Source organism: Tenrec ecaudatus, chromosome 9, assembly GCF_050624435.1.
Source record: "Tenrec ecaudatus isolate mTenEca1 chromosome 9, mTenEca1.hap1, whole genome shotgun sequence".
Lineage (NCBI taxonomy): Eukaryota > Metazoa > Chordata > Mammalia > Afrosoricida > Tenrecidae > Tenrec > Tenrec ecaudatus.
In genome coordinates, this window is record NC_134538.1 from 45,418,656 (window position 1) to 45,439,292 (window position 20,637).

Genomic DNA, 20,637 nt, shown 5'->3' on the forward strand with positions numbered 1-20,637 from the left:
CCAGGCATGGGGCCCCAGCCCTTAGCCTTTGGGATCCCCAAGCCAGGGCCGTCCCAGCACTTAGTCTTAGGGAGCCCCAGGCCTGGGGCGACCTAGCCATTAGGCTTAGGGATCCCCAGGCCTTGTGCGCCCCAGCCCATCGGCTTAGGGAGCCTCAGGCCTGTGGCACCCCCGCCCTTAGGCTTGGGGAGGCACAGGCCAGGGACGCACCAGCCCTTAGGCTTTGGCATCCCCATGGCTGGGGCGCCACATCCATTAGGATTAGGTAGCCCCAGACCTGGGGCGCCAAAGCCCTTAGGCTTTGGGAGCCATAGGCCTGGGGCACACCAGCCCTTCGGCTTAGGGAGCCCCAGTTTTGAGGCGCCCCCACCCTTAGGCTTAGGTAGCCCCAGGCCTGGGGCGCCCCAGCCCTTATGCTTTGGGAGCCCCAGGCCAGGGGCGCCCCAGCTCTTAGGCTTTGGGAGCCCCAGGCCTGGGGCGCCCCAGCCCTTAGGTTTTGGGAACCGCAGGCCTGGGCGCCTCAACCCTTAGGCTTAGGGAGCCTCAGGCCTGGGGCTCCCCAGCCTTTAGGGTTAGTGAAACCAGGACTGGGGCGCCCCATCCCTTAGGATTTGGGAGCCCCAGACCCGGGGAGCCCCAGCCTTTTGGCTTTGGGAGCCCCATGCCTGGGGCACCCCAGCCCTTCCGATTAGGGAGCCCCAGACCTGGGGGGCCCACGCCCTTAGGCTTAGGTAGCTCCTGGCCTGGGTCGCCCCAGCACTTAGGCTTAGGAAGCCTCAGCCCTGGAAGCCCCAGCCCTTAGGCTTAGAGAGCCCCAGGCCTGGGGCGCCCCAGCCATTAGGTTTAAAGAGCCCCAGGCCTCGGGTACCCCAGCCCTTAGTGTTAAGGAGCCCCAGGCATCGGGCGACCCAGCCCTTAGGCTTAGGGAGCGCCAGGCCTGGGGCGCCCAGCCCTTAGGCTTAGGGAGCCCAAGGCTGGGGCGCCCAAGCCCTTAGGCTTTGGGAGCCCCAAGGCTGGGGCACCCCCGCCCCTAGGCTTAGGGAACCCCAGGACTGGGGTGCCCCTGCCCTTAGGCTTTGGGAGCCCCAGGCCAGGGGCGCCCCATCCCTTAGGCTTAGGGACCTCCAGGCCTGGTGACCGCCAGCCCTTAGACTGAGGGATCCCCTGGCCTGGGGCGCCCAAGCACTTAGTCTTAGGGAGTCCCAGGCCTGGAGTGCGACAGCCCTAAGACTTAGGGAGCCCCATGCCTGGGGTGCCCCAGCCCTTAGGCTTTGGGATCCCCAGGCCTGGGGCGTTCCAGCCTTAGGCTTTGGGAGCCCCAGGCCTGGGGCGCCCCAGCCCTTAGGCTTAAAAGCCCCAGGCCTTGGGCGCCCCAGCCCTTAGGCTTAGGGAGCCCCAGGCCTGGGTCGCCCCAACCCTTAAGCTTGGGAGCCCCAGGCCAGGGCGCCACAGCCCTTAGGCTTAGGGAGCCGCAGGCCTGGAGCACCCCAGCCCATAGTCTTAGGGAGCCCCAGGCCTGGGGCGCCCCAGCCCATAGTCTTAGGGAGCCCCAGGCCTGGGGCGCCCCAGCCCTTAGGCTAAGGGAACCCAGGACTGGGGCGCCGCAGCTCTTAGGATTTGGGAGCCCCAGGCCTGGGGCGCCCCAGCCCTTAGGCTTAGGGAGCCTCAGGGCTGGGGCGCCCCAGCCCTTAGGCTTTGGGAGCCCCAAGCCTGGGGCACCCCCGCCCCTAGGCTTAGGGACCCCCAGGACTGGGGTGCCCCAGCCCTTAGGCTTTGGGAGCCCCAGGCCAGGGGCGCCCCATCCCTTAGGCTTAGGGACCTCCACGCCTGGTGACCCCCAGCCCTTAGACTTAGGGATCCCCTGGCCTGGGGCGCCCAAGCACTTAGTCTTAGGAAGTCCCAGGCCTGGAGTGCGACAGCCCTAAGACTTAGGGAGCCCCAGGCCTGGGGTACCCCAGCCCTTAGGCTTTGGGATCCCCAGGCCTGGGGCGTTCCAGCCCTTAGGCTTTGGGAGCCCCAGGCCTGGGGAGCCCCAGCCCTTAGGCTTAAAAGCCCCAGGTTGGGCGCCCCAGCCCTTAGGCTTAGGGAGCCCCATGCCTGGGTCCCCCAACCCTCAAGCTTGGGAGCCCAAGACCAGGGCGCCACAGCCCTTAGGCTTAGGGAGCCCCAGGCCTGGAGCACCCAAGCCCATAGCCTTAGGGAGCCCCAGGCCTGGGGCGCCCCAGCCCTTAGGCTTAGGGAGCCCCAGGTCTGGGGCGCACAGCCCTTAGGCTTAGGGAGCCCCAGGCCTGGGGCGCCCCAACCCTTAGGCTTAGGGACCCAAGACTGGAGCGACCCAGCCCTTAGGATTTGGGAGCCCCATGCATGGGCCGCCCCAGACCTTCGGCTTAGGGAGCCCCAGGCCTGGGGCGACCTCGCCCTCAGGCTTAGGTAGCCCGTGGCCTGGGGCGCCCCAGCACTTAGGATTAGGGAGCCACCGGCCTGGGGCTTCTGAGCACTTAGCCTTTGGGAGCCCCAGGCATGGGGCGCCCCAGCTCTTAGGCTTTGGGAGCCACAGGCCTGGGGCGCCGCAGCCCTTATGCTAAAGGAGCCCCAAGCCTGGGGCACCCCAGACCCTAGGCTTAGGGACCCCCAGGCCTGGGGTGCCCCAGCCCTTAAGCTCTGGGAGCCCCAGGCCAGGGGCGCCCCATCCCTTAGGCTTAGGGACCTCCAGGCCTGGTGACCCCCAGCCCTTAGACTTAGGGATCCCCTGGCCTGGGGCGCCCAAACAGTTAGTCTTAGGGAGTCCCAGGCCTGGAGTGCCCCAGCCCTTTGGCTTTGGGAGCCCCAGGTCTGGGGCGCCCCAGCCCTTAGGCTTAAAAGCCCAAGGCCTTGGGCGCCCCAGATCTTAGGCTTAGGGAGCCCCAGGCCTGGGTCGCCCCAACCCTTAAGCTTGGGAGGCCCAGGCCAGGGCGCCACAGCCCTTAGGCTTAGGGAGTCCCAGGCCTGGGGCACCCCAGCCCATAGCCTTAGGGAGCCCCAGGCCTGGGGCGCACAAGCCCTTAGGCTTAGGGAGCCCCAGGTCTGGGGCGCCCCAGCCATTAGGCTTAGGGGGCCCCAGGCCTGGGGCGCCCCAACTATTGGGCTTAGGGAACCCAGGACTGGAGCGACCCAGCCCTTAGGATTTGGGAGCCCCATGCATGGGGCGCACCAGACCTTCGGCTTAGGGAGCCCCAGGCCTGGGGCAATCTCGCCCTCAGGCTTAGGTAGCCCGTGGCCTGGGGCGCCCCAGCACTTAGGCTTGGGGAGCCTCCGGCCTGGGGCGTTCGAGCCCTTAGCCATTGGGAGCCCCAGGCCTTGGGCGCCCCAGCTCTTAGGCTTTGGGAGCCACAGGCCTGGGGCGCCGCAGGCCTTATGCTACGGGAGCCCCAGGTCTGGGGCGCCCCAGCCCTTAGGCCAAGGGAACCCAGGACTGGGGCGCCGCAGCTCTTAGGATTTGGGAGCCCCAGGCCTGGGGCGCCCCAGCCCTTAGGCTTAGGTAGTCCCAGACATGGGGCGCCACATCCCTTAGGCTTAGGGAGCCCCAGGCCTGGGGTACCCCCGCCCTTAGCCTTTGGCAGCCCCAGGCATGGGCCGCCCCAGCCCTTAGCCTTTGAGAACCCCAGGCCTGGGCCGTCCCAGCCCTTAGGCTTAGGGAGCCCCAGGCCTGGGGTGCCCCAGCCGTAGGCTTTGGGAGCCCCAGGCCATTGGCGCCCCATCCCTTAGGCTTAGGGACCTCCAGTCCTGGTAACCCCCAGCCCTTAGACTTAGGGATCCCCTGGCCTGGGGCGCCGAAACACTTAGTCTTAGGGAGTCCCAGGCCTGGAGTGCCCCAGCCCTTTGGTTTGGGAGCCCCAGGTCTGGGGCGCCCCAGCCCTTAGGCTTAAAAGCCCCAGGCCTTGGGCGCCCCAGCCCTTAGGCTGAGGGAGCCCCAGGCCTGGGTCGCCCCAACCCTTAAGCTTGGGAGGCCCAGGCCAGGGCGCCACAGCCCTTAGGCTTAGGGAGCCCAAGGCCTGGGGCACCCCAATCCATAGCCTTAGGGAGCCCCAGGCCTGGGGCGCCCCAGCCCTTAGGCTTAGGGAGCCCCAGGCCTGGGGCGCCCCAGCCCCTAGGCTTAGGGTGCCCCAGCCCTGGGGCGCCCCAACCCTTAGGCTTAGGGAACCCAGGACTGGAGCGACCCAGCCCTTAGGATTTGGGAGCCCCATGCATGGGGCGCCCCAGACCTTCGGCTTAGGGAGCCCCAGGCCTGGGGCGACCTCGCCCTCAGGCTTAGGTAGCCCGTGGCCTGGGGCGCCCCAGCACTTAGGCTTGGGGAGCCACCGGCCTGGGGCGTCCGAACCCTTAGCCTTTGGGAGCCCCAGGCCTGGGGCGCCCCAGCTCTTAGGCTTTGGGAGCCACAGGCCTGGGGCGCCGCAGGCCTTATGCTAAGGGATCCCCAGGTCTGGGGCGCCCCTGCCCTTAGGCTAAGGGAACCCAGGACTGGGGCGCCGCAGCTCTTAGGATTTGGGAGCCCCAGGCCTGGGGCGCCCCAGCCCTTAGGCTTAGGTAGCCCCAGACATGGGGCGCCACAGCCCTTAGGCTTAGGGGGCCCCAGGCCTGGGGTGCCCCCGCCCTTAGCCTTTGGCAGCCCCAGGCATGGGGTGCCCCAGCCCTTAGCCTTTGGGAACCCCAGACCTGGGCCGTCCCAGCACTTAGGCTTAGGGAGCCCCAGGCCTGGGGCGACCCAGCCCTTAGGCTTAGGGATCCCCAGGCCTTGGGCGCCCCAGCCCATCGGATTAGGGTGCCTCAGGCCTGGGGCGCCCCCGCCCTTGGACTTTGGCATCCCCATGCCTGGGGCCCCTCATCACGTATGCTTAGGTAGCAACAGACCTGGGGCGCCACAGCCCTTAGGCTTTGGGAGCCATAGGCCTGGGGCACCCCAGCCCTTCGTCTTAGAGGACCCCAGTTTTGGAGCGCTCCCGCCCTTAGGCTTACGTAGCCACTGACCTGGGGCGCCCCAGCACTTAGCCTTAGGGAGCCACAGTACGGGGCGCCCAGCCCTTATGCTTTGGGAGCCCAAGGCCTGGGGCACCCCAGCCCTTAGGCTTAGGGAGCCCCAGGGCTGGGACGCCCCAGCCCTTAGGCTTAGGGAACCCAGGAGTGGGGCGCCGAAGCCCTTAGGATTTGGGAGCCCAACGCCTGGGGAGCCCCAGCCCTTAGGCTTTGGTAGCCCCAGACCTCAGGCGCCCCAGCCCTTAGGCTTAGGGATCCCCAGGCCTTGGGCGCCACAGCCCATCGGCTTAGGGAGCCTCAGGCCTGGGGCGCCCCCTCCCTTAGGCTTAGGGAGGCACAGGCCAGGGACGCCCCAGCTCTTAGGCTTTGGCATCCCCATGCCTGGGGCGCCCCATCCCTTAGGCTTAGGTAGCCCCAGACCTGGGGAGCCACAGCCCTTAGGCTTTGGGAGCCATAGGCCTGGGGCACCCTAGCCCTTCGGGTTAGGGAGCCCCAGTTTTGGCGCATCCCCGCCCTTAGGCTTAGGTAGCCCCTGGCCTGAGGCGCCCCAGCAGTTAGCCTTAGGGAGCCACAGTCCTGGGGCGCCCAGCCCTTAGGTTTTGGGAGCCCCAGGCCTGGGGTGCCCAAGCCCTTAGGTTTTGGGAACCCCAGGCTTAGGGCGCCCCAGCCCTTAGGCTTAGGGAGCACCAGGCCTGGGGCGCCCCAGCCCTTAGGCTTAGTGATCCCAGGACTGGGGCGCCCCATCCCTTAGGATTTGGGACCCCCAGGCATGGTGTGGCCCAGCCCTTAGGCTTGGGTAGCCCCACACCCGGGGAGCCCCAGCCTTTAGGCTTTGGGAGCCCCATGCCTGGGGCACCCCAGCCCTTCGGCTTAGGGAGCCCCTGACCTGGGGCGCCCATGCTCTTGGGCTTAGGTAGCTCCTGGCCTGGGGCACCCCAGTCCTTAGGCTTAGGGAGCCCCATGCCTGGGGCTCCCCAGCCTTTAGGCTTAAGGAGCCCCAGGCCTCGGGCACCCCAGCCCTTAGGCTTAAGGAGCCCCAGGCATCGGGCGACCCAGCCCTTAGGCTTAGGGAGTCCCAGGCCTGGGGCGCCCCAGCCCTTAGGTTAGGGAGCCCCAGGGCTGGGGCGCCCCAGCCGTTAGGTTTTTGGAGCCCCAAGTCTGGGGCACCCCAGCCCCTAGGCTTAGGGACACCCAGGCCTGGGGCGCCCCAGCCCTTAGGCTTTGGGTGCCCCAGGCCAAGGGCACCCCAGCCCTTAAGCTTAGGGACCTCTAGGCCTGGTGACCCCCAACCCTTAGACGTAGGGATCCCCTGGCCTGGGGCGCCCCAGAACTTACTCTTAGGGAGTCCCAGGCCTGGAGTGCGCCATCCCTAAGGCTTAGGGAGCCCCAGGTGGGGCGCCCCAGTCCTTGGGCTTTGGAATCCCCAGGCCTGGGGCGCTCCAGCGCTTAGGCTTTGGGATCACGAGGCCTGGGGCGACCCAGCGCTTAGGCTTTGGGAGCCCCAGGCCTGGTGCACCCCCGCCCTTAGACTTAAAAGCCCCAGTCCTGGGACACCCCAGCCCTTAGCCTTAGGGAGCCCCAGGCTGGGGCGCCCCAGCCCTTAGGCTTAGGGAGCCCCAGGCCTGGGGCGCCCTAGCCCTTAGGCTTAGGGAACCCAGGACTGGGGCGACCCAACCCTTAGGATTTGGGAGCCCCATGCATGGGGAGCCCCAGACCTTCGGCTTAGGGAGCCGCAGGCCTGTGGCGCCCTCGCCCTCAGGCTTAGGTAGCCCGTGGCCTGGGGCGCCCCAGCACTAAGGCTTAGGGAGCCACCGGCCTGGGGCATCCCAGCCCTTAGGCTTTGGGAGCCCCAGGCCTGGGGCGCCCCAGCCCTTTGCCTTAGGGAGCCCCAGGCATGTGGTGCCCCCGCCCTTAGCCTTTGGGAGCCCCAGCCTTGGGCGCCCAGCCCTTAGGTTTTGGGAGCCCCAGGCCTGGGGTGCCCCAGCCCTTAGGTTTTGGGAACCCCAGGCTTAGGGCGCCCCAGCCCTTACGCTTAGGGAGCCCCAGGCCTGGGGCGCCCCAGCCCTTAGGCTTAGTGAACCCAGGACTGGGGCGCCCAATCCCTTAGGATTTGGGAGCCCCAGGCCTTGGGCGCCCCAGTCCTTTGGCTTAGGGAGCCCCAGGCCTGGGGCGCCCCAGCCCTTAGGCTTAGTGAACCCAGGACTGGGGCGCCCCATCCCTTAGGATTTGGGAGCCCCAGGCATGGTGTGGCCCAGCCCTTAGGCTTGGGTAGCCCCACACCCGGGGAGCCCCAGCCTTTAGGCTTTGGGAGCCCCATGCCTGGGGCACCCCAGCCCTTCGGCTTAGGGAGCCCCTGACCTGGGGCGCCCATGCTCTTGGGCTTAGGTAGCTCCTGGCCTGGGGCGCACCAGCCCTTAGGCTTAGGGAGCCCCATGCCTGGGGCTCCCCGGCCTTTAGGCTTAAGGAGCCCCAGGCCTCGGGCACCCCAGCCCTTAGGCTTAAGGAGCCCCAGGCATCGGGCGACCCAGCCCTTAGGCTTAGGGAGCCCCAGGCCTGGGTCGCCCCAGCCCTTAGGTTAGGGAGCCCCAGGGCTGGGGCGCCCCAGCCGTTAGGTTTTTGGAGCCCCAAGTCTGGGGCACCCCAGCCCCTAGGCTTAGGGACACCCAGGCCTGGGGCGCCCCAGCCCTTAGGCTTTGGGTGCCCCAGGCCAAGGGCACCCCAGCCCTTAAGCTTAGGGACCTCCGGGCCTGGTGACCCCCAACCCTTAGACTTAGGGATCCCCTGGCCTGGGGCGCCCCAGCACTTAGTCTTAGGGAGTCCCAGGCCTGGAGTGCGCCATCCCTAAGGCTTAGGGAGCCCCAGGCCTGGGGCGCCCCAGCCCTTAGGCTTTGGGATCCCCAGGCCTGGTGCGCTCCAGCCCTTAGGCTTTGGGATCACCAGGCCTGGGGCGACCCAGCGCTTAGGCTTTGGGAGCCCCAGGCCTGGTGCGCCCCCGCCCTTAGACTTAAAAGCCCCAGTCCTGGGGCACCCCAGCCCTTAGCCTTAGGGAGCCCCAGGCTGGGGCGCCCTAGCCCTTAGGCTTAGGGTACCCAGGACTGGGGCGACCCAGCCCTTAGGATTTGGGAGCCCCATGCATGGGGAGCCACAGACCTTCGGCTTAGGGAGCCCCAGGCCTGTGGCGCCCTCGCCCTCAGGCTTAGGTAGCCCGTGGCCTGGGGCGCCCCAGCACTAAGGCTTAGGGAGCCACCGGCCTGGGGCATCCCAGCCCTTAGGCTTTGGGAGCCCCAGGCCTGGGGCGCCCCAGCCCTTTGCCTTAGGGAGCCCCAGGCATGTGGTGCCCCCACCCTTAGCCTTTGGGAGCCCCAGTCTTGGGGCGCCCAGCCCTTAGGTTTTGGGAGCCCCAGGCATGGGGTGCCCCAGCCCTTAGGTTTTGGGAACCCCAGGCTTAGGGCGCCCCAGCCCTTAGGCTTAGGGAGCCCCAGGCCTGGGGCGCCCCAGCCCTTAGGCTTAGTGAACCCAGGACTGGGGCGCCCCATCCCTTAGGATTTGGGAGCCCCAGGCCTTGGGCGCCCCAGCACATCGGCTTAGGGAGCCTCAGGCCTGGGGCGCCCCCTCTCTTAGGCTTAGGGAGGCACAGGACAGGGACGCCCCAGTCTTTAGGCTTTGGCATCCCCATGCCTAGGGCGCCCCATCCCTTAGACTTTGGTAGACCCAGACCTGGGGCACCATAACACTTAGGATTTGGGAGCCATAGGCCTGGGGCACCCCAGCCCTTCGGCTTAGGGAGCCCCAGTTTTGGGGCACCACCGCCCTTAAGCTTAGGTAGCCCCTGGCCTGTGGCGCCCCAGCATTTAGCCTTATGGAGCCAGAGTCCTGGGCGCCCAGCCCTTATGCTTTGGGAGCCCAAGGCCTGGGGCACCGCAGCCCATAAGCTTAGGGAGCCCCAGGCTGGGGCGCCCCAGCCCTTAGGCTTAGGGAGCCCCAGTTTTCGGGCACCCCCGCACTTAGGCTTAGGCAGCCCCTGGCCTGGGGCGCCACATCCCTTAGGATTTGGGAGCCCCAGGCCTAGGGTGGCCCAGCCCTTAGCCTTAGGTAGCCCAAGACCCTGTAGCCCCAGCCTTTAGGCTTAAGGAGCCCCAGGTCTTGGGCACCCCAGCCCTTACGTTTAAGGAGCCCCAGGCATCGGGCGACCCAGCCCTTAGGCTTAGGGAGCCCCAGGCCTGGGGCGCCCCAGCTCTTAGGCTTAGGTAGCCCCAGGGCTGGGGCGCCCCAGCCCTTAGGCTTTGGGAGCCCCAAGCTTGGGGCACCCCAGCCCCTAGGCTTAGGGACATCCAGGCCTGGGGTGCCCCAGCCCTTAGGCTTAGGGAGCCCCAGGCATCGGACGACCCAGCCCTTAGGCTTTGGTAGCCCCAGGCCAGGGGCGCCCCAGCCCTTAGGCTTAGGGACCTCTAGGCCTGGTGACCCCCCAGCCCTTAGGCTTAGGGATCCCCAGGCCTTGGGCCCCTAGCCCATCGAATTAGGGTGCCTCAGGCCTGGGGCGCCCCCGCCCTTAGGCTTTGGCATCCCCATGCCTGGGGTGCCTCATCACGTAGGCTTAGGTAGCCCCAGACCTGGGGCGCCACAGCCCTTAGGCTTTGGGAGCCATAGGCCTGGGGCACCCCCGCCCTTCGGCTTAGAGAACCCCAGTTTTGGGGCGCTCCCGCCCTTAGGCTTCGGTAGCCCCTGGCCTGGGGCGCCCCAGCACTTAGCCTTAGGGAGCCACAGTCCAGGATGCCCAGCCCTTATGCTATGGGAGCCCAAGGCCTGGGGCGCCCCAGCCCTTAAGCTTAGGGAGCCCCAGGTCTGGGACGCCCCAGTCCTTAGGCTTAGGGAACCCAGGAGTGGGGCGCCGAAGCCCATAGGATTTGGGAGCCCCAGGCCTGGGGAGCCCCAACCCTTAGGCTTTGGTAGCCCCAGACCTCGGGCGCCCCAGCCCTTAGGCTTTGGGAGCCCCAGGCCTGGGGCGCCCAAGCCCTTTGGCTTAGGGATCCCAAGGCCTGGGGTGCCCCTGCCCTTAGCCTTTGGGAGCCCCAGGCCAGGGCCGTCCTAGCACTTAGGCTTAGGGAGCCCCAGGCCTGGGGCGACCCAGCCCTTAGGCTTAGGGATTCCCAGGCCTTGTGGGCCCCAGCCCATCGGCTTAGGGAGCCTCAGGCCTGGGGTTCCCCCGTCCTTAGGCTTAGGGAGGCACAGGCCAGAGACGCCCCAGTTCTTAGGCTTTGGCATCCCCATGCCTGGGGCGCCCCAGCCCTTAGGCTTTGGGAGCCCCAAGCCTGGGGCACCCCAGCCCCTAGGCTTAGGGACATCCAGGCCTGGGGTGCCCCAGCCCTTAGGCTTAGGGAGCCCCAGGCATCGGGCGACCCAGCCCTTAGGCTTAGGGACCTCCAGGCCTGGTGACCCCCAGCCCTTAGGCTTAGGGATCCCCAGGCCTTGGGCGCCCTAGCCCATCGAATTAGGGTGCCTCAGGCCTGGGGCGCCCCCGCCCTTAGGCTTTGGCATCCCCATGCCTGGGGTGCCTCATCACGTAGGCTTAGGTAGCCCCAGACCTGGGGCGCCACAGCCCTTAGGCTTTGGGAGCCATAGGCCTGGGGCACCCCCGCCCTTCGGCTTAGAGAACCCCAGTTTTGGGGCGCTCCCGCCCTTAGGCTTTGGTAGCCCCTGGCCTGGGGCGCCCCAGCACTTAGCCTTAGGGAACCACAGTCCAGGATGCCCAGCCCTTATGCTATGGGAGCCCAAGGCCTGGGGCGCCCCAGCCCTTAAGCTTAGGGAGCCCCAGGTCTGGGACGCCCCAGTCCTTAGGCTTAGGGAACCCAGGAGTGGGGCGCCGAAGCCCATAGGATTTGGGAGCCCCAGGCCTGGGGAGCCCCAACCCTTAGGCTTTGGTAGCCCCAGACCTCGGGCGCCCCAGCCCTTAGGCTTTGGGAGCCCCAGGCCTGGGGCGCCCAAGCCCTTTGGCTTAGGGATCCCAAGGCCTGGGGTGCCCCTGCCCTTAGCCTTTGGGAGCCCCAGGCCAGGGCCGTCCTAGCACTTAGGCTTAGGGAGCCCCAGGCCTGGGGCGACCCAGCCCTTAGGCTTAGGGATTCCCAGGCCTTGTGGGCCCCAGCCCATCGGCTTAGGGAGCCTCAGGCCTGGGGTTCCCCCGTCCTTAGGCTTAGGGAGGCACAGGCCTGAGACGCCCCAGCTCTTAGGCTTTGGCATCCCCATGCCTGGGGCGCCCCATCCCTTAGGCTTAGGGAGCCCCAGACCTGGGGCGCCACAGCCCTTAGGCTTTGGGAGCCATAGGCCTGGGGCACCCCAGCCCTTCGGCTTAGGGAGCCCCAGTTTTGGGGCGCCCCCACCCTTAGACTTAGGTAGCCCCTGGCCTGGGGCGCCCCAGCACTTAGCCTTAGGGAGCCACAGTCCTGGGGCGCCCAGCCCTTAGGTTTTGGGAGCCCCAGGCCTGGGGTGCCCCAGCCCTTAGGTTTTGGGAACCCCAGGCTTAGGGCGCCCCAGCCCTTAGGCTTAGGGAGCCCCAGGCCTGGGGCGCCCCAGCCCTTAGGTTTAGTGAACCCAGGACTGGGGCTCCCCATCCCTTAGGATTTGGGAGCCCAAGGCCTGGGGTGGCCCAGCCCTTAGGCTTAGGTAGCCCCCGACCCGGGGAGCCCCAGCCTTTAGGCTTTGGGAGCCCCATGCCTGGGGCACCCCAGCCCTTCAGCTTAGGGAGCCCCTGACCTGGGGCGCCCACGCTCTTGGGCTTAGGTAGCTCCTGGCCTGGGGCGCCCCAGCCCTTAGGCTTAGGGAGCCCCAGGCCTTAGGCGCCCCAGCCTTTAGGCTTAAGGGGCCCCAGGCCTCGGGCATCCCAGAAGGAGCCCCAGGCATCAGGCGACCCAGCCCTTAGGCTTAGGGAGCCCCAGGCCTGGGGCGCCCCAGCCCTTAGGTTAGGGATCCCCAGGGCTGGGGCGCCCCAGCCTTTAGGTTTTTGGAGCCCCAAGCCTGGGGCACCCCAGCCCCTAGGCTTAGGGACCGCCAGGCCTGGGGCGCCCCAGCCCTTAGGTTTTGGTTACCCCAGGCCAAGGGCGCCCCAGCCCTTAAGCTTAGGGGCCTCCAGGCCTGGTGACCCCCAACCCTTAGACTTAGGGATCCCCTGGCCTGGGGCGCCCCAGCACTTAGTCTTTGGGAGTCCTAGGCGTGGAGAGCGCCAGCCCTAAGGCTTAGGGAGCCCCAAGCCTGGGGCGCCCCAGCCCTTAGGCTTTGGGATCCCCAGGCCTGGGGCGCTCCAGCCCTTAGGCTTTGGGATCACCAGGCCTGGGGCGACCCAGCCCTTAGCCTTAGGGAGCCCCAGGCCTGGGGCGCCCCAGCCCTTAGGCTTAGGGAGCCCCAGGCCTGGGGCGCCCTAGCCCTTAGGCTTAGGGAACCCAGGACTGGGGCGCCGCAGCCCTTAGGATTTCACCATATTATTCCATCTATCTGCGGAGCAAACGATCTGGGAAGCTAAACTATATGACGAAGAACATGGTATCAGAATTAGAGGAAGACTCATCAACAACCTGTGACGTGCAGATAACACAACCTTGTTTTCTGAATGCTAGAACAACTTGAAGCATTTATTGGTGAAGATCAAGACTACAACCTTCGGTATACATTACCCTTCCTCATAAGGAAAACAACAATTCTTGCAACCGGACCAATAAGCAACATCAAGGTAAATGGCGAAAAGATGGCTGTTAGTTAGCAAAGATTTTATTTTGGTTAGATCCACAATTAATGTCCATGAGAGTAGCAGTCAAGAAACCAAGCATTGGGAATATTTGCTGCAAAATATCTCTTTAAGGATTTAAAGAGCAAAGCTGCCACTTTTAACACTAACATGAACCTGAGCCAAGCCATGGTATTTTCAGTCGCCTCATATGCATGTGAAAACTGGCCAATGAGTAAGGAAGAGAGCAGAGGAATTGCTACATTTGAATTATGGCATTGGCAATGAAAATAACATGGACTCAAGAGGGACAAATAAATCTGTTTTGGAAGAAACACATCCAGAAAGCTGCTTAGAAATTAGGGTGATGAGAAGTTGTCTTACTTTGGGCATGTTATCAGGAGGGACCAGTCGCTGGAGAAGGACATCATGCTTGGCAGAACAGAGAGTCAGTGACAAAGAGAGAGACTCAATGAAATGCAATGACACTGTGGACATAGCAACAGGACTGGACAGTGTCTTGTTCTTTTGTACATGGGTGACTGTGAGTCAGAATCAACTCAACAGTACTAACAACAACAATGTCAATATGTTTGTGTGTTGTACAGTGTGCTTTTTTCTGTCATTGATTTTTACCTTCACCCCATTTTGATCAGAGAAAATACTTAGTATGATTTCAATCTCTTAACATTGCTTCACGATCCCACACAGAGAAAGACTCGTGTGTACTAATGTATGTTGTGCTCTTTTGAAGTGTAGGCTGTTATCCGTTAACTTCGATTGCTTTCTAGTGCCGCTCAGGTCCCCTGCTGCCTTGTGGATCTGCTTTCTAGATGTTCTGTCCAATATTTTGTGGCCTAATGAAGTCTCCAACTCTTATTATGGTACTATTGGAGGCTCGCTTCAATGCTATCAGTACTTGTTTCATATATGGGGTGTCGTAATATTGGGTGCGCATATATTATGATTGTTAAAGCTTCTTGATGAATCGGTCTGTTTATCTCTATATAATGTTCATCTTTATATCGTCTGACAGATTTTGTCCTCAAACCTACTTTGTCTGATCACCACTGCAGTTGCCTTTTGGTTATTATTTACATGGAATATTTTCCCCGTCTTTCCACTTTCAACCTATTCATGTCTTTGGATCTAAGGTATATCTTTTGTAAACAGCATATAGGTGGATCTCTCTCTTTTCAGCCCATTCTGCCATTCTCTACCTTTTGATGGCATACTTAATACATTTATCTTCGCTTTAATTACTGCTAAGAATTACTTTTGCCATTCTGATACTGTGTGTGTGTGTCTAAGAATTACTTTTGCCATTCTGTTACTGTGTGTGTGTCTTAAGCCTTTTTTCAGCTATCCTTTGTGCTGCTACTTCTGGGTTGTGGGCTTGTTGTAATGAGCTTTTCTGGTTCCCTTCCCCCTTCCTTTTGTGTATGTTTTTAATGTATTTTCTTAGTTGTTACCATGAACATTACAGTAAACAGCTTGTATTTATACCATTCTAGGATAAGTTGGTACCAATTTAACTTCGGCAATTTAGAAATTCCGTCTCTACCACTCCTTCCTGCCTCTTGCTTTTTGTTTTATGTCTTTTTTATATATACTTTTAAAAAAGTTTTATTGATATAAAATTCATATATCATACACTTCCATAGTTCGGTCACTTTTAAAAAAGAGTTGTACATGTGTCATCATAATAATCATTTCTAATGCTCCCTGCTTCCCCAGCATTCATTGTTTGCTCCCCAAATCTCCTCTGTTTTATGTCTTTCTATATCATGTACCCTGTGACATAATTTAATCCTTGTTTTTAATGTATTTGCCATTTTAAAACATGAAGGATAAAATATTAGAATTATCGAGCATAAATATCTTGTTACTAGCCCATATACTTGTCCATACATTGCCCTTTGTTAAGGGGGTCTTTTTAAAAATTTAAATTGTATTTTATTGGGGGCTCTTACAGCTCTTATCACAATCCATAAATATATCCATTTTGTCAAACACATCTGTGCAGATGTTGTCATAATCTTTTTCAAAGCATTTTCTTTCTACTCGAGCCCCTGGAATCAGCTTCTCATTTTCCCCTCCTCTCCTCCCCCCCAACTTCCCCCATGCCCCCTTGATAATTGATAAATTCTTCTCTATTTTGATATTTTACACTGATTGCTGTCTGATTTCACCCACTTTTCTGCTGCCCGTCCCCGTGGGATGGGGCCATACGTTGATCATTGTGATCGGTTCCCCCTTACTCCCCCCTCTGGGAGTGTCTTTCTTTCTATATATAGATTTGGATTATTTCTAGTGTCTTTTCTCTTCCATTGACAGAACTTCCACTTGTATTTTTTTATCCATAAAGGTATTTTTTTGTACCCACGCATGGCTGAATTCTCAGATCACCCAGTCTTTCCTCCAAGGAACCTGTGGCTGGCCTCAAAACACACCAGTCCTTCCTGGAGAGCCCGTCCCCTCTGCCTTCACTTCCTAGTGCTGCTGCAGCAACAGTGCCACAAGTGACCGCTACGGAGAGCAGGCATGTGCCTTCTCACAGTTCTGGATGCGCCAAGTCCACATCAGGACTGTCGGCGTCCTTCCTGGTGGGTACTGTCCTTTGGATCTTGATCCTCACATACATCTGTGCTCCCTAGTAGGTGCCTGCCTCTCTGTCCAATCTGCTCTCGTTGTAACTGAGAAATAGTGAGGTTTAGGACCCCTGATACATTGATATGACTTCATTAACATGACAGAGAAGATGAGTAGAGGGTCAGGATTCCAGTGCGTATTTTGGGAGTACACAATTTAATCTATCACACTCTCCCTCATTCTAAGTCCAAGACGTTGGGGGGCGGGTATTGAGTTCACCCCGCAAGGGTAGTATAGTCTCTAGGCTAGACCATTATAGCATAAAGTTTCCCTTCTCTGTTTTTAGTCAAGCCAAGTCAAGCCAATCAGAATCTGCAAGGCTCAATGTGGATATTGGTTGTTTGGCTTACTGGACTTACCTTTTCCTTTGTTGCTGAGCTGGGGTCACCATCTAATGATGACAAGACTAGGAAACCACATGGTGGAGAACAGACTTGAGACACTGGCACCTGGAGTCATCCTCTGACGCCCTGATCACACTGCGCCTGAACCTTATCGCTGCTGTTCTTCATGTCTCACCGAGTGGGTGGCACCCTCCCCTCGGGGAGGCACTGGAATGGTGGAGGGGCCTGCAAAGGCAGACGCTGACGCTGGATCCTGAATTATGGTTATTATGAAAGTTTTCCTTGCCAAGGAGCACTGAGTAATTTTTTTCCCCCTGAAAAGGGATCGGTAAGCCAAAATAAGTTTGGGAATCTATGAGCTAGATGAACCAATCAATCCACTTTTGGCTTCAACCAGTCTGAGTTAGGTTCTCTGTAACTCACAAACCAGAGAGGCCGCACTGGTTCTCTCTTGTCCACCTCACATCCATCTACTTCTGCACTAATGAGCCCACGGCAGGGTCACAGCTCCCCTGCTGTTGATCTAAATACCGCGCTCTGCTCTTACTCTGCAGGATGAGAACTGCACACGCTTCAGTGAAAGTCAAGAAACTCTTTTCCAGCAGTCTGAGCTCCCGCCTCCTCGGTCCCTCCAAACAGGCGCGTCCCAGATGTTCCCAGCAGACCCGCAAACTGGCATCTGGCTTCCATGCGGGGCACCAGAGCAGTTCTCTTGCAGGGAAGGCAGCCTGCTTCAGGCAGGACCAAGGGGACAGGACATTCTGTGTCCCAATGTGTTGACCGAACTGACCGCGTTCACCCCTGCCAGCATGTCTCCGGAGGTCAAGAGCGTGCATGCCATGTTTGGAAGCCTAGCACACCTGGCAAGTAAGGCAAGGGAGAGAGGAGGTTAAAACAAGGGCTCAGGTGTCAGCCAGGGCTGGATTCAAATCTTCATGTCAATCTCTAGGCAGAAAGTCGTATCGCCAGGGCAAGTGACCGAGCCCCCAAGGCCAAAGTTAACCCATCTGCAAAGTGGAGATAGCAGTATCGACCTGACAGAGCATTTGGGGGTACTGAATTAAATAATATACAATGTGTATGGACTGGAGTAATCATCTAATACATGGGAGGAATAATGATAGCGATAATTATTATCATTATTGCAGCCATAAAGGGAAATGAAGTCCTGATGTAGGCCGCAACTTGGATAAGCCCTGAGCACAGCATGCTGAGAGAAATAAGTCAATAACAACGCCATCAATACTATATGATCTCACTTATATGACATAAGCAGACAGGTAGGAGCCAAAAATTATGAAAGGTTACCAGGGGCTGTGCGGAGGAGGGAAGAAGGAGTTTCTTCTTGAGGGCAATACATTTATGTCTATGGTGATGGAATATTGAGGAAACGGTTGTCAGAGGCGGTGGTTAAACTACAAAACCTGCCCATTGGCATCGGGTCGGTTCTGACTCACAGCGACCCTACAGGACAGAGCAGACCTGGCCCTGTGGGTTTCCAAGGTTACAAACCTTTACAGGAGAGGAAAGGCTCACCTGTCTCCTGTGACAGTAGTGGTACAAGAGAAACAATGTAATCACGTCATGGGCTCGGACATGTGGACATTGTGTTGTTGAACATTTTGGTACATGGTTTTCATTCCAGTAAAAAAGAGGTAAAAATCGTCACAATCATTATTCAATCTCTCTTACCCAGGCGGCCCTGGTAACTGGGAAGGGTTTAAAAACTAGAGTTGAGAGAAGCTCGCTGCAATCAGACTTTCCAAATCAGGCGCATGGTATGAAGAGCTCACTGCCATTGAGTCGATTCTGACCCCCGGTGGCCCTATGGGACAGGGCGACCTGCCCCCGTGGCGTTCTGAGACTGTCCCTCTTTACAGGAGTAGAAAGCCTCGTCTTTCTTCCGGAGCATGGGCTTAGGGTCAGGTAAACTTGCATTCCAATCTGACTCTCTCTTTTATGAGCTTTTAGCAGTGAATAAGCCACAAGGGCGACCTTTCTGAGCCTCCATTGCCTCGGCTGTAAAATGGGCAAAATAAAACCTATCTTTGAGACTTGTGAGCAGGTAACCAGCTAAGGCCTGACCCCTGGGAATGGCAGGTACATCGATGGCGTGACTGCGGGCGGGTCATGCAAGTGGCGGCCATGATTATGTAAGCCCAGGAATGAGGCTGTCATTCTCTTTATCTCCCATGCGTTCACGTGTTCCTGAGACAAGGGATAGAATGTATGTGGAGAAAAGAGGAAGAGGAAACCAAAAAGAGGAAGAGTGAGAAAAGAGCCGGTGCTCCCGGGGAAGAGCTCTGTGGGCGAGGCTGTCTTCCTGGAGGACTTTCTGTGTGGACTGCTTGCTGCAGGCTGGGAGCCGGCCCCGCGACAGGAGGCCACTGGGAACTGGCATGCCTTTTATTTGGGCCAAGTTCCTTGACCCCGGATGTGGCTTCCCTGAGCCATCTGTCTGAGCTGTAAAATGAGACTGTTCCAATGTGCCTCTTTCACGGGATGGTCATGCAGGTTAAATGAACATGGATGCACCTTAAAAATTCCCTTCCAGCCCCATCAGGCTATAACAGTCCACGGGGTGAGTCCTTCCATTTCACAGTGTACGTCCAACATGTGAAACTCTCTGCTTCGGCCTGTGCAGATGGATAGGGCTGCGGCCCAGAATTTCGTGTGCCCAGTGTTCCCTGAGTGGGAGGGCACGTGAGTTGGCACTGGCACAAGACACACCTGAGCATGACTTTCAGGTGGGAGACCTTGGGCAGGTCACTTAGGATACTCTGGAATCTCCCTTTGTTCATGGGCACTCGAGGGTTGTCGTGAGGCCTAAATGAGCAATGGGCTTCATTTTAAGGCACTCGGGGTCATGCCTGGCGTGTTCTTACGTCTCCATGAGCTTTATTTTACCACTGAAAGAGGAGAAACAAATCAGAAACCCAGGGATCTGCAAGAGCACACCCTACCAGCTGTCATCAAGTTGGTTCTGGCGCATGGTGGCCCATGCGTGTTGGAGTGAACTGCTCTCTGTGTTTTTCGACGGCTGAGGTTTTGGAAGTAGATCATGTTTTCATCTAAGGCGTCTCTGGGTAGACTTGAACCTCCAGCCTTCCAGGAAGCAGCCAAGTGTTTAGTCATTTACACTACCCTGTTACTCACCCCTGAGTCTAACCCGAGTTCTAGAAATGCACCCTTGACCGTCCAAGAGACAGTCTGATTTTCAAATGAACTGCTCTCCTTTCATTTAACAATAATTGATTGGCCCGGAAGGGCCGAGTGTGGACTCTGATGGTTGGAAGACATTTGAGGTAGCTGTGGCCCCAGGAGACGTGGGCTCTGAGAGATGCCAGGGAGGCCAAGAGGGCAGCGCTCCAAGGGGTTTGGACACCCACAGCTCAGTGTATGGCTCCATTGGGTCTTCTGGAGCTGCCGCTGGGGCCCTTCTTTGACTAATCGTTTGGTAGCAATATCACTATCTTCAAAGTGAACCGTCCACACTGGATACAAAATCTTTAAGTCATCACCCTCTATGTCCAACTTCTAGATCTGACTTCTGGAATTCTTCATTCCTCAGGAGCACCTTCCAGCATAACCCACGGGTGCCCCAGTGCTCTGCTTTATTGGCCTTGTTGAGGGTTGGGGTGGGGGACTGGAAACTCATGTTGAGCATCAAAAGACAAGAGTCCTTGAGAAGCCAGTCTTGATGGGGTGGGGTCTCGGGGACCAGAGGCTCCTGGGACAGTGGGCTCTGTCCTCTGTAAAGTCTCCTGTTGTGATACTACAGGGCTGTAATTAAATGGCCAAAGCTCTGAAAAAACTTCCTATCGTGCTAATCCAAAATGAAAGTTGCCTGGCCCTGGTGCCCAGAGCCTGCAGACATACATGTTACTAGTCTGGAGGCTCCAGCAGAGAGCACGCACAGTAAAGGGAGGTACCCCACTGACATCAAGTACGCACAGACTCAGCCTTCCATAGTGAGAGGGCGCATCCTTCCCCCCCCAGGCTCCACTCAGCCAGGAAGAGCAGGTCCAAGACCTGCTGCCCGGGGTATGAGACATTCAAACGGGAAGTCTAGGAGGGCTGGAGGTGGCGGGGCTGGAGAATCTGCTTCAAGAATGGCTTCTTTCTTTCTTTTTAAATCATTTTACTGGGGGCTAGTACAGCTCTTATCACAATCCATACATCCATACATCATGTCAAACACATTGTACATATGTTGCTGTCATCATTTTCAAAACATTTGCTTTCTACTTGAGCCCTTGGTATCAGCTCCTCATTTTTTCCCTTTCTTCCTTCCACCACCCTCCCTTGATAATTTATAAATTATTTTTTTCATGTCTTATACCGATGTCTCCCTTCACCCACTTCTCTTTTGTCCATCTCCAAGGGAGGGGGTTATATGTAGATCATTGTGATCAGTTCCTCCTTTCTCCCCCCACCTTCCCTTTACCCTCCTGGTACTGCTACTCTCATTATTGGTCCCGAGGGGGTTATCTGTCCTGGATTCCCTGCATTTCTGGATCTTATCTGTGCCAGTGTACGTGCTCTGATCTAGCCGGATTTGTAAGGTAGAATTGGGATCATGATAGTGGGTGGGAAGGAAGCATTAAAGAACTAGAGGAAAGTTGTATGTTTCCTTGGTGCTATACTGCACCCTGACTGGCTCATCTCTTCCTTGGGACCCTTCTCTAGGGGGTTGTCCAATTAGCTACAGATGGGCTTTGAGTCTCCATTCTGCACTCTCCCTCATTCACATTAATATGATTTTTTTGTTCTGGCTGTTTGATGTCTGATACCTTATCCCATCGACACCTCATGATCACACAGGCTGGTGTCCTTCTTCCGTGTGGACTTTGTAGCTTCTCAGCTAGATGGTTGCTTGTTTACCTTCAAGTATTTAAGACCCCGGACACTATATCTTTT